Source organism: Trachurus japonicus, chromosome 2 (genome assembly GCF_045865225.1).
Source record: "Trachurus japonicus isolate A0001 chromosome 2, Traja_1.0".
NCBI classification, from domain to species: domain Eukaryota; kingdom Metazoa; phylum Chordata; class Actinopteri; order Carangiformes; family Carangidae; genus Trachurus; species Trachurus japonicus.
The window spans coordinates 12,552,898-12,565,314 of record NC_140908.1 but is presented as its reverse complement, the minus strand read 5'-3'; positions in this window follow the sequence as shown (position 1 = coordinate 12,565,314).

The following is a 12,417-nucleotide window of genomic DNA, read 5'->3' as shown; positions in this document are numbered from 1 at the left end:
GTTACCATCCCCTGTCTCATCGGGTAAGGGCGAGGGAGAGACGAAAAACTTCTGAAGGTACCAAAGGTAGCACATGAAATCCCCCCCATGTAGGTGTGTGAAGTTCTGATAGTCGTGTCCGACTTGGAATCGATACGATACCCCCCTTAAGCCTGAAAAGTATGTGTTTGTACAGCCAAAGACAAGGTATTTCCAGACCTTAAATCAAAGACCTCTTCTTCACAGATTCTGCGCCAGACAACTTTCTCCAAGCCAGGCCAAACAACAGCGCAACAACTTCTGAGAAGTGCTCGCAGAAAGTCTGCAGTTGGTGCTGCATCCAGTCTTCTGCTGTCTGCTCAATTACAACTTGTTCTTTCTTTCTTTCTTTCTTTCTTTCTTTCTTTCTTTCTTTCTTTCTTTCTTTCTTTCTTTCTTTCTATCTTTCTCTCTCTGTGTCTGACTGTCGCCCTCTCCGTCTATCTCTCACTGTCTCTCTCTCCTCTCAGACTACAGTGAGGTGTTAAAAAGGAACCAACAGGGGATCTGTGCTCCATTATGCAGGTCTGTTCCTGTGCTGTCTGTTGCTGCCTCTTCGCACCTCATATTGCATTTTTGCCCATCGAGACGCACACATACAACCGCACATCCGCACGGGGAATTGAACTTTGGCTACCTCTGTGTATCTTGTGCCAGGTGTAAGGCTAAGAGGTGCATAACTTCTTCTCCGCCCCCTTAGGCCATGCAGGCATGTTCGAAAAGAAAAGAAAAGTGGTTGTGTGATCCAGGCATCCATTACACGCTGTGTGGGCGGTGCTGCTGCTGCTGCTGCTGCTGCTGCTGCTGCTGCTGCTGCTGCTGCTGCTGCTGCCTGGTTCTTCCCTCCTCTCTGGCCTGGGTGGATGGAGTCTAACTGCTAGAGTAAAGGTGTTACATGTAGCCCCGCATGTGACAGTCTGTAAATCATTGTCAGATTAATTGTGATGCCGTTGTGTGATTACACTGAGACCAAGGTGGAGATGTTTGGAAAAGGTATTTGCTTGTTCGACTTTAAACCTGCTTTTCTCCCGTCTTTCACCAGCTTTATGAAAAAAATAGGTTATCATGATTAAATTTGATCCCTTAAATTCCCCTCAAAAATAAAAACTCACCAATATGTTTGCAGTCACAGTGTCAGTGGTTATTGATGGACCATCTGGCCATTGCACTCTCTCCATGAACTCGGTGTTAAACTGTTCATAGTAGTGAATGTTAGTCTGTAAATAATATACTTTCTGCAAAACTAGATACTAAGAAACTGAGAAATGAAGAAAAAAAACATCAGTGTATTGAGGAAGATGTAGAAACACTGCACTGTCAGTAACTTACTGTGTGATGTAATTAGTCAGGATAAGGTCATTCATTAAATGAATAAAATAAATCTCACATGATGACGGTATGACTGATAAACCAGTAAGTACAACAGTGTGTGGTGTGTGGTGTGTTTGCCTGTTTCCTAGTATACAAATAATATTTCTACACAATTATGAGGTGCAGGTACATTAACAACATCTGGCTCTGTGGCTGCAGTGTAGATAATGATCATTTTCATTTTCAATTAATCTGTCTAATATTTTGGGGGGATTAATTGTCCCGGCCGTCACTGATTCACAAACTCCACATTAAAATCTTCCATTCCCTTGATTTATTGTTCCAGGAGTCCAATATCCACAGATATACACTAGATATTTACATCCATATAAAACAGTGCAAAGCAGCAAATGCTCACATTTAAGATGCAGCAACAACAAATTGCTCAGCGGCTTCGTCTTGATAAATGACTTCATAAATCTCTCAGAATTGTTTCTGAATAATTTCTATTCTGTCTATTGATTAATTGATTTTCAGCTCATTGTTTTGGCACCAACTGAATGTGTCGACATTTGGATGTTTGACACTTTACATCTGTGACTTCACTTCTCCCTTTGTTGCACAGGTTGGACTTTGGCTCAAAGTTAAAATCTTGCACCTGAGTGTTATTATAAATACAGATATTTATTTAGGACGTCTGACTATTTATATCCACGTCTGACTTTTCTATAACATTTAAATTCATGTCAGGTCGATAAAACCAGCGAGTTGAGCGAAGCAACACTTAACCTACATATAATGAATACAGTGCGTTGTTCATGGAGTTGCATCTCCTACTATAAGTTGAATATCAAAGCTCACTGGAGGATTCACTGTAGGATGCACTTAGTTTTAAACTCACACAGCGAGAGCTCTTGAAGTACAGTATGTCTTCTTCTCCCCAAGCTGCACTGTCAGGAAATGAAAGTCGACATTGACCACCCTGCCCACATCCAAACCTACTGTTACGGCTCAACAGGAGCCGCTGTACTGACCCCCCCTCCCTCATCACCGCCGCTTCTCCATCCCTTATATGAATAATACATGGCGCCCCCGCTACCTGTTCCTGTGTGTACATGTTGGGTTGTGAAGGCCGAGCTCACACACACACACACACACACACAGTCGAGGCAGGAAAGCAGCCAGCGAGCCCAGCCTCTGAGGCCTGACCCTGCACACGTTTGGCACACACACACACACACACACACACACACACACACACACTCACGCACACTCCTGAACACACATGCACTGACGTTTACTGTAAACCCATAGACACACATGCAAACACGTTCAGATACGCACATCTACATTCACACACACCTACAGTAAATTCACAGAAACACACAAGTGTAAAAACACACACAGATATTGTACACACTGGCAAACAAAGCCCACACACATCCAGTGTGTACCTTGGAGGCAAGGTTGGGGGTTGAAGTGAGCACTGCTGGCAATAAGGTGAGCAGCTGTGCAGCGCTGTGGATGAAAGACGAGCATCAGGAGGCATGCACTGTGTGTCTGCATGTGTGTGTTTGGATGTGTGCGAGGGGAATTTGAGTGTGTGTTGGTGTCTTACACAGAGGAGAGAGGAAACGTGTGTGTTTGTGTGTGTGTGTGTGTGTGTGTGTGGCTTCACAGTGTTGTAATAGTCGATTTGTTTTGAAGAAACCTTTTTCTCAAGTTCTGTATTCAAGTTAGTTTCAGTGCTACTCCTGTAATTTATATTCAGACTTTTCTAAATATATATATGATAATACTGTCATGGCTCTAAATCCTCAGCCTGATTTATTTTAGGGAACAAATCACTAATGAATATTACAAACACAAGAGTTTAACACAGCCAAGCCAACTTTGTTTATACACAAATATAGTTGATCCTGACACCTGCCACAGTTTGTACACATGCAGCGTTTATTAGAGGAACACACAGGATGCTGCACACATCTTTATTGTTCCTTTATATTTACACGACAGCCACCATTAGTCATGACTTTTTAGAATCACAATTTATGTACAAATCATGATATTAAAATTGGCTTCAGCAGCTACAACATTAAAATACTGCTCATATTATAATGTGTTTATATCGCTGACTCTGTGTAGATTTCACTGCACTGCTGTGTGTTTTTCCTTCATATTTCAATCAGTCTACATTTGTGTATGTGCATGTGCTTGCATATGGTGTGTGAGTGTGTGTGTGTGGTGCAGGGTTGGGGGTGGTGTGCCACGCCTGCAGCTATCCCCTCCTTCCATGCAACCTGAATCCTTTTGGAATGGGAAGTGGAGTGTATACAAGTGAGATGATCAAATAAATCAGCCGGATTTGTCTCCTCTGTCTGGAGCATGAATATTAAGCACATTAGGATCATTGGAGGAAGTAAATATGTCACGTCCGTAATCCTCAGCGATCTGCTGGTCAGTTTGGGTTTGTGTTGCCGCGGAGACGACGAGTATTTACCCGAACGTGTGAGGCATTTAGGTGACGCTCTCATCTAGAGTGACTCAGTGATTGTAACAGTAAAACAAGGCAACAGTACCCCACCCCCACACACATCTTCTGGCCAATGATGCAGGCTCCCTAAGGGCCAATCAGTAACAAATATGTCAGTTTGTGCTCATATGTAATTGTAGTGCTCCCCTGAGATTAATAATGTAATTTCGAGAAAGCCAGAATCCAGAATCGTTTTGTCAAAATCTAATCAGAAATATTTGAAATAAAACTTGGCAGATAAATTAGTGAACTAATGAATGTTGAAATGCGTTAAAGGATGAATGAGTGAATGTGCAACTGAATTGATTGAGCAGCGTTTAAACATTACAAGCAGCCAGCATCAGAGCCTCGGCGCTTGTGTTTTTCTCCTCCACTGTGTTTTCAGTTGTGTCTTTGGATGCACGTGAATTTCCAAGCACACAGATGGGTCAGTGTTCTAGGTGTGAAGCGCAGAGACAGAGAAAGGAGAGAGGTGAGGCCAAGAAGGACGCCTGCTTGTTGGCGTGCAGCGCTCATTAGCATCAACATCCATGTGTCCCTCCTGCCTCCAACCGCTTCGAATCACTTCTTTCCTCCAAAAATAGAGAATCAAAACCAGGGATCAGCAAGAAAGTAGAAAGAGAGAAAGATGAAGGGTGTATTTTTAGCTGCTGTGGGCTCTTGGACACAGCTCAGCCATTGATGGGCAACATTTCATTTGTATAAAATGTCTCTAGATGAGATGCAAACTCTCCTCTGAATTTTTAATTTGTGAGTTTTGCAAACATAGTGTCAGTGGCAAATGAAGACAAAGAGGAACATCGCTCATGTTGCAGGAACTGATATCCTGCAAATGTATTGATCAGATTCTCGCCCAGAAACAAAGATCAGATTTCCAGACAGACATAAAGAAACAAATCACATTCTGCACTGCAGGATGTGATGTTTTTCTCCCCGTCTGAGCCACTCCTGGCTGTCGCATGTGCCACACAGCGAGGCGACCTGTGCAACACCTTCCCCGGGCCAGATGGCGGTGTCGAAGGCCAAAGGAGCATCAGAAATCTGCCAGAGCAATCTGCTGCGAGCAGGTGTCGACTAATTGTCTCCGAGAGCTGAGGCAGCAGCGAGCACGTGCCAGCGCTACCTGAGTGGAAACAAATATCTTCATTTACCCCCGCTTTGTCGGGGGAGCGTGCTTCCAAGCTACGGAACATAATAGACCAAGCCCAGAACAAGAGGAGGGTGGTGGGCTGGAGCAGGCAGCCGAACAAGTGTACCTTTGTCAGAACGAGAAGGAGCCACAATGCCTCTCAGAGCTACTGGTGGCAAAACACTCTTGACAATCATAATCATGCCTAAGTGGATACAGAAGGAAGAAAAACTCAACTCTGGCAAAGGGGACGGGAGGTTGCGCATGAACGTAGTCCAAAATTTAATCAAGTTTACAGTGTTTTACATGTAAGAGGCCAGAGGAGACAATGCCGTCATTCAGAGAGCGAGGTTTCATCTTTACATACAAGGAAACGTTTGCAAATTAATGTCTGTTGCTTTATTATGTGGCTTTTTCCTGCACTTACCCAATAGTGTCCCCATAAGGATGAGACGCGTGCTGCTTCATAAGAGCAGACAGTGCCGAGACAGGGATGTCAGTTTGCTGCAGGGGAGTGATGCAGTGATTGAACGAGCTCTTCAGACCTTTAGGAAATGTTTTGTCTTCATGTGCAGCAGCTTGTACGTCGTGCATCAACCTCTCACGTTACATTGTTTTAAGCCAGTGCAACTTTTTTCCCTTATTATACCCGTGAAGCCCTGAGCCGCCGTTCACACATGGCTAAGGAGAACGAATTCCACATGCGCTCTGCAATTTATTCATTCAGGTACCGGCTCGCTGCTTCATAGACTCTGACATTCCCATTGTGTATTTAAAGGAAAGGAGGGGCTCTGGGAAGGGATGTTCAATCTGACAACCCAGTTTCTCCTCCTTGTCAAGATATCTTTCAAACGGAGCTGTCCGACCGTAGAAGGGGAAGCAAAGTGCCTCTAATTTATGTGCTTCTCTCTTCACAGACCTCTCAGAAGAAGTTATTGTAAAATGTCCTGTTATTGCACTACAACCACTCACACTGTGCATGGAGGTTACTGTACCAGATTTTCTTTTGTAACAATTGGTTGTTTGATGCTGTTTTTGCTGCTGGTCAGGTGTGGATGATCAGAGGATGTGAGTCTTTTCAGTGCATCTGTGAACCTGACATCGTACTAAAATACAGTGTGCAAGAAAATAAGTCGATACCTCCTTAAATGTAGAAAATGACAGTGAAGTAGAAGCAGTTTCAGAGTTTCAGAGCTGTAATGAAATGCCACCAGGAGCACATCGAACACCAGTCTGATGTGTAATGGTGAAAAGAGCATCAGCCAGTGGAAATTTCTTTTGAGCTGTGGGACTGCTGTCGTCCATTGCATCAGTCCAGATGCATCCTACAGAGCTCCCCGCTATGGGAGAAGCGAGACCGGCTCTATTTTTAAACCTCAAATAAGAGTTGAGTCTTTAAAAGCTTCCCACGATACCGATTGATCCCCTGACCCGGCTCTCCTCAGGCTTTCCCCTGGTCCATTAAGAGCTGTGTCACCAGAGGAGTTTCAGCATTACCATGTGTGGCCTCTGTTGTTTCTGAAGCAGGAAGTGCCCAGTCAGGTTTAAGTGTGCTATTTCCCCAGAAGCCCCTGTTGAGATCTGACTTTAACCCTGCTTCCTGCCGTTTACAGCTCGTAGGCTAAACAGCTTGGGTCAGACTCTACAACCTCTGCGCTTTCAGACTCTGCAGCTCCGCGTCCTGCTTCTTGTGGGCATCCTCCTTTGTTTTTATATTTCAGGACACAGCAACGAAAGTAACACAACAAATAAAAGTCAGACATGTGCACTCAAAGCGTTGGTGGGGATAGTTACTGTACAGTTGTGTTTGGGGAGTCTAGTCGTTACTGTGAGATCTGTTTTCAGCGTAGCACTCAAGATAATGAACGCTGCCGCACTAGCATGACGAAACAGTCGGGAACAGTTTGCACAATTAAAAATGTTCTACTTTTCATACGCTGCTCTACTGTAACCAGCCTGATGAGCCTCAGTTTGAGCTTTCTGCTACAGTATTCAGCTTTATTTTCTTCTCTGTTGCATTCAGTAAATAATTATCAGCAGTTGTAATGACGGGTTGGTGCAGGAAGAGAGCACAGAGAGAGAAAAAAACAAAACAGGGATTCGGGGGGAAACCCTGCCGCTACCATCCGTATCCATTTATTTCCAATAGTGTTTTTACTCTGTCTCTTTGTACATTTGAGTGTCATTTTACTAGGGGGCCATAAAATGCAGTGTTGATCCAGTTATTTTACACCATTTTTTATATGACAGGCTTTATTGTGCGTTATGTTGTAGCTCATTCCTCAGCTCCATACAACAGCTAGCCGGTGTGTAATTACAGCTTGTAGCAAGCAGCCAGACGGAGCGATACGTGAATGAGAATCTGCGGGAGCGCTTGATTTATGAAGCCTCGCCGCGCTGTATTTGGAGTCCCAATCTCGCTGTTCACCTTACCTCTGGGAGCATGACGCCCAAACATGGTGAGGTGATGTGGAGGGTGATGCTGGGCACCCTGAATCATGGTTTGGACCCGGTCCCTTCGGTGTCTGACTCTTTTCCTCCTCTGTCTGCCTCTCAGGCTCTCCCATGCCAACGAATACATCTTGAAATTGTGCCCAAAGTGTAATAATATCCTCTGCAGCAGCAGCAGCAATAATTGTTGACCCAGAACAGAAAGAAAAACTGTATAAAACAAACAAATCCTGTCAGAACAAATATTTCAGGGATGCTGATCCACATGGGACTGAATAGTTGAAGGTGACCCTTGGCTTAGTGAGAGATTGTAGATAATTTGTGGTGGAATTTTTTCCTGTCAGATCCTAAGTACAAAACAGAACAGGGTTCAGGACATACAACATCTGCAGTTATTAATACTGGTCACATGTGAGCAGTGCCAGGGCTGATAACGAACAACTAATCAACAACATCTGCACATAGTTCCACTGTATCTCTCTGCAGCTTCACCAGCGCTCAAAACCAAAAATACATTTACATTTAAGTTTGTCAAAGAATTAGAAAACCCAGCCGACCTCCTGGCTTTACGTCCTCAGGCGTGTTTTCAATTTACATTTTCTGATGTTTCTTTTCATAATTGAAGTATGATGACGACGCCATAAGCTCGCCGGACGGCACAGCTGTGTGTGCCAGCGCGCTCGGCTGGAGATGAATCGGTGTGTTTAACTGTTTGTCCTCACAGTACCTTCGCCGCATCGGAACAAGTCAAGTGCATCAAACCAATATGGTGTCATCTGCCCGGCGCTCGGCACAGGTGCTACACTGGAGATGCACTGGAGTTCATAAATCTGCTTATATCTAAGGAATGTTTGAGGAGGAAAGACCTTAAATTAATGATAAAAGTATAGTTTTATTCATGTATTTACTCGCTCTGTACATTTTGAATGCATCGTATCATAGAGATTCATTTTCTTTCCTCTTAATGCTCATAATCATTTAGCAGCAGCCTTCACTGCATTCTTGGCTAAAATACTTAGAAGAAGAAGAGATGATGTGGTCGTCCACACACTGGAATTAAGAGGGAAACTCCTTATGCGGTTTCCAGTGAAAGTTTATAGACCAAGTCATCATGGGGAGTGAGCTCTCTGAAGAATGTTGTTTTCCCTAAGTGTAGTGAGTTGAAGTGGTGCAGTAAATTATGAAAAAAAGGCCGTAGCCTGTGACATCAAGTCATCCACAAGAGTCTAAGTACATAGACTGAGACTCTGCATTACGGTTGTTGCACTAGAAGTCACATGTGGTAAGAATGTGGCAATAAAGTACAAATTTGCTTCAACATGTAACATCTAATTCAGACTTAAACGAAGTCTCTAGCAGCTATTTTACACTTAAAGCATTGTACACCAACTTTAGAGATGTAAACGTACGTGGACCTGCAAGCGCATATGTTTTAAATATTTTTTTTAGCTGTGCTGAATTCACACTTTATATGTTAATGTTTGGAATATTATGATTCATGAGTTGTACATTTCATTAAACAGAAAATTAGCAGAGCATAATGAGCTGCAGTGGACAGTTCCTCCTTTTTTATTTATTTATTTTTGCTTCTAGCACTTTGCCTTTATCCACTGATACACTTCTCAAGACTGCTGTTGCTATGGCAGCGATCATGCACTTTCTGGTCGCTACCCACCGAAGAGCAATGGCAACATGACCGCTGTCCTGCTCGGCGGGCCCCCCCCTCCGCTGATGAATTTTCATCTGCTAATTGGCAACGCGTTGTCGTCGCCGTTTGCTCTTGTGAAAACAGAGATTAAAATGTATTTGTCTCTCATAAAACGTATTCATGTCGCTGGCTTTGCCCTTTGAGTCAGACCCGTTTTGCGAATCACTTGTGGCCACGAGAACTTAACAGACCCCGGGTCGGACATCAAACACAGCCTTTGCCTTGACCTTTGATCGCCCCCCGAAGGGTTCGTTTGACCAGACGGGTTATTTAAAATCAGCATTTCATCTGTGGATAGAGTCGTCTCCACTACCAAATGATCTGACACCATTAGTGTCAAGGCTAATAACGGGTTTGATACAGGTGCTGAGGCAGACACGGACTTGAACTTTAATTGTCCAGGTTGTAAAACGTTTGCGTGACCTTTTCTGCAGAGGATGGATGAGTCCTGTGTTCACCAGGAGGAAGCACAGATGGAAACCTCCTCCTCCTCCTCTCTTTAGATGCAGGTGGAGAAGCTGAACATCTCACACTCTGCCATGAAGAAAGCTGTGATCATGATATTGTAGTATCAGTAGCAGCATTTCTGCACGGTCTGTCCCAAACTCCCAGTGTCTTGGTATTTAGTCTTGCAAATTTATTAGCTGAAATAATAGCCCCCCTTTTTTGTACAAATCCTGTTCAAATCCAAATCACTATTAATAACACTTTTAAACTGATTCATTAAAATTAAGTACAGCAATTATTGTTTAGTCACAGCATCCACCTTCATAATAAGCCTGATATTAGAAACTCAAACCTCTGCTTTCCTCTGTTTTTCATGCATTTTGCTGCTCGTTGAAACGTTGGCTTGTTAACGGTGCCATAAAAAGACATGAGACTTGAGTTTTTTTTTCTCTACTCGGGCCACAGTGCTGGTTAACCAACAGCTCTCCAGTCCACCCCTACTCAATTTGACTCCCACTGTGCCCCTGAACGTACACTAACTCTCTGCACTTCCTTCCACAACGATTTCCTTCCCTGGCCTCTTAAGAGCTACATGGCGATTATACAATACCTCACAGTTGGCTGGGAGTCGCTGCGCTTTGTGTGACTTAAGAGGGAAGGATGGAATAGAGTCAAACAGTCATTTCACTCTTCGCTGACTCTTTGGCCCTCGGATGAAATGTGCTCCCTCAGTAGAGCTGGCTCCTTTTCGTTTTCCAGCCCACTTTCCCTGCATCGCTCACACTCAGAGAAAAGTTCTGCGGTGCCTCTGTGTTTGGGATAATCAAAGAAAATGTAGAAATTGGGAGGTCTACACACAGATAGGACTGGTTCTAATTATATGCTTCGATCTGGACTTTCCTTTAAGTGTCCTAGAGGACCTGAAAATTGCTTGTTTAAGTCCTGACCTCAGGAACTTTGTACAGTTTGGGGAAATATAAACTGATCTCCTCTCTCGTAAAAACTATAAACAATGGGCTTGTGACCACAGAGCCAATCAGGCATAGGTGTAATTTTATCAGGTGTCACAGAGACATGTTGGCCTTCCAACCCTGTGTCCTACCAGTTTCAACATTGTGTTGATAGAGCATACCCAGTGAAAAGCATAGAGAGGCTGATGTGACGGTGGGATGTAACAACCATAGTTTTCAGCATGTTTAGTTTGCCAGAGCCACAATATTTCCTCAACCTTCACCACACCATAGAAGTCATGAGCACTGCACTTCTGTTTGCTCGGAATCGTTGTGATCTCTTTACTTATGCTTAGTGTTGTTAAAAAGCTGTCAAAGTTAAAAGAAAGTCCTTAACTGCTCAGTTTGTGTGCTGCTCAGTATTTGAAGGAAACTTAAAAATGGCTCAGTGTTTCTTTTTTTTTTACTTGTACCCTAAAATCTTGAAGGAACATGAATAAGAGCACGCGCTCTATTTGTAAAATGAAGAAGAAAAGTGAAACAAAACTCCGGTTTCATCAAACATGAATATCTGGCAGTAGCTTATTTTCATAGGCACCAGGTTTCTCTGCCATGACTTCATTTTCCACCTCCCTCTGCTCCGCGGACCAGAGCTGCTAATACACACATTTCATAGATTTCTATGGCTCTTTTTTAAGGACTATTCCAACTGCAACAATTAAAGTTGCACCTGAGTCACCTCGCCTGACACCGCCTCCCCCGTAAAAATGATTCCCCATTGATTTGTAATGGGCTTTTCAGTATGAGACCTATTTAAAACAGGAGCCCCTTTACTGCATCACCCATTGACCCTGCGGCGCTGTGGGGAATTCACATGACTCGATTGTTTAGACAAAGGTGAAATGTTTATTCCTATTAGCCAGCCTCCGCACAAGATACAGTATTGACCCGGGCGAACGTCTGCTCGGCTATCACAAATTACAGCTGCTGCGTCGCCGCCGCTCAGCTCCGATGCTGCCAAGGCATCAGTAGCAGTGCGGGGGACATGCAAACACAACCTAGGAAGAAAAAAATCAATGGAGTCTAGTCAGATGTTAGGTAAGTTGTCCCCGACGTTTGCTTTAGGGACAGTCACAGTTGTTTAATAAGACCCCGAGCATCTCCAATCAATGAGAGCCTTCCATTTCCCCGTTTTGAAATCAATGGGGCTGTTTGATGCAGCACTGCTGACTTCTTGAGAGGTGTCTTCATCGCTGGACTGCACAGCAATTGTTGCACTTTATATTTGGATTTTTATTTGTGTCTCTTTTCTTTTTGAAGCATCGGAATAAAGGCGGCTCCGCAGTAACACAAATACATCAGTGGCGTGGAGGATTTACAGTGCACACATTTAGCAGAGGAGAGGAACCTGCAATAAGTGCAACGCTGGAGCCGACTGAGATTCATAAATCCATCAGAGCAGGAAATTAACGAGTGTATCTGTCAAAGCCAACAACAGGTGTAACAAATGTATTTCCTGTCAGAGAGAAAATGGATGTGAAATACATAAATAATGAAAGTAGAGACAAGCACAGCATCTGGAGTGAATCAAGAATGTGTTTTATGAGCAAAGTATGAGTGTGCATAGAAAGAATTAGACTTATGTATATGAAGTACAAGTAAAGTACAGATATAGAAAGTAATCTGAGTGTGTGTGTGTGTGTTACTGTGTGTGTGTATCTCTGACACACATAGAAAGCATGACTCACCCTGAATGTCATGAAATCTGCCGTTTACTGTATTTTAATTTGTCGCTGGTTCTTCCCCTCATCCTCCCTCCTCCTCCCTCCTCCCCTCCTCCTCCTCCTCCTCCTCGGCCCTCCCCTGTCGT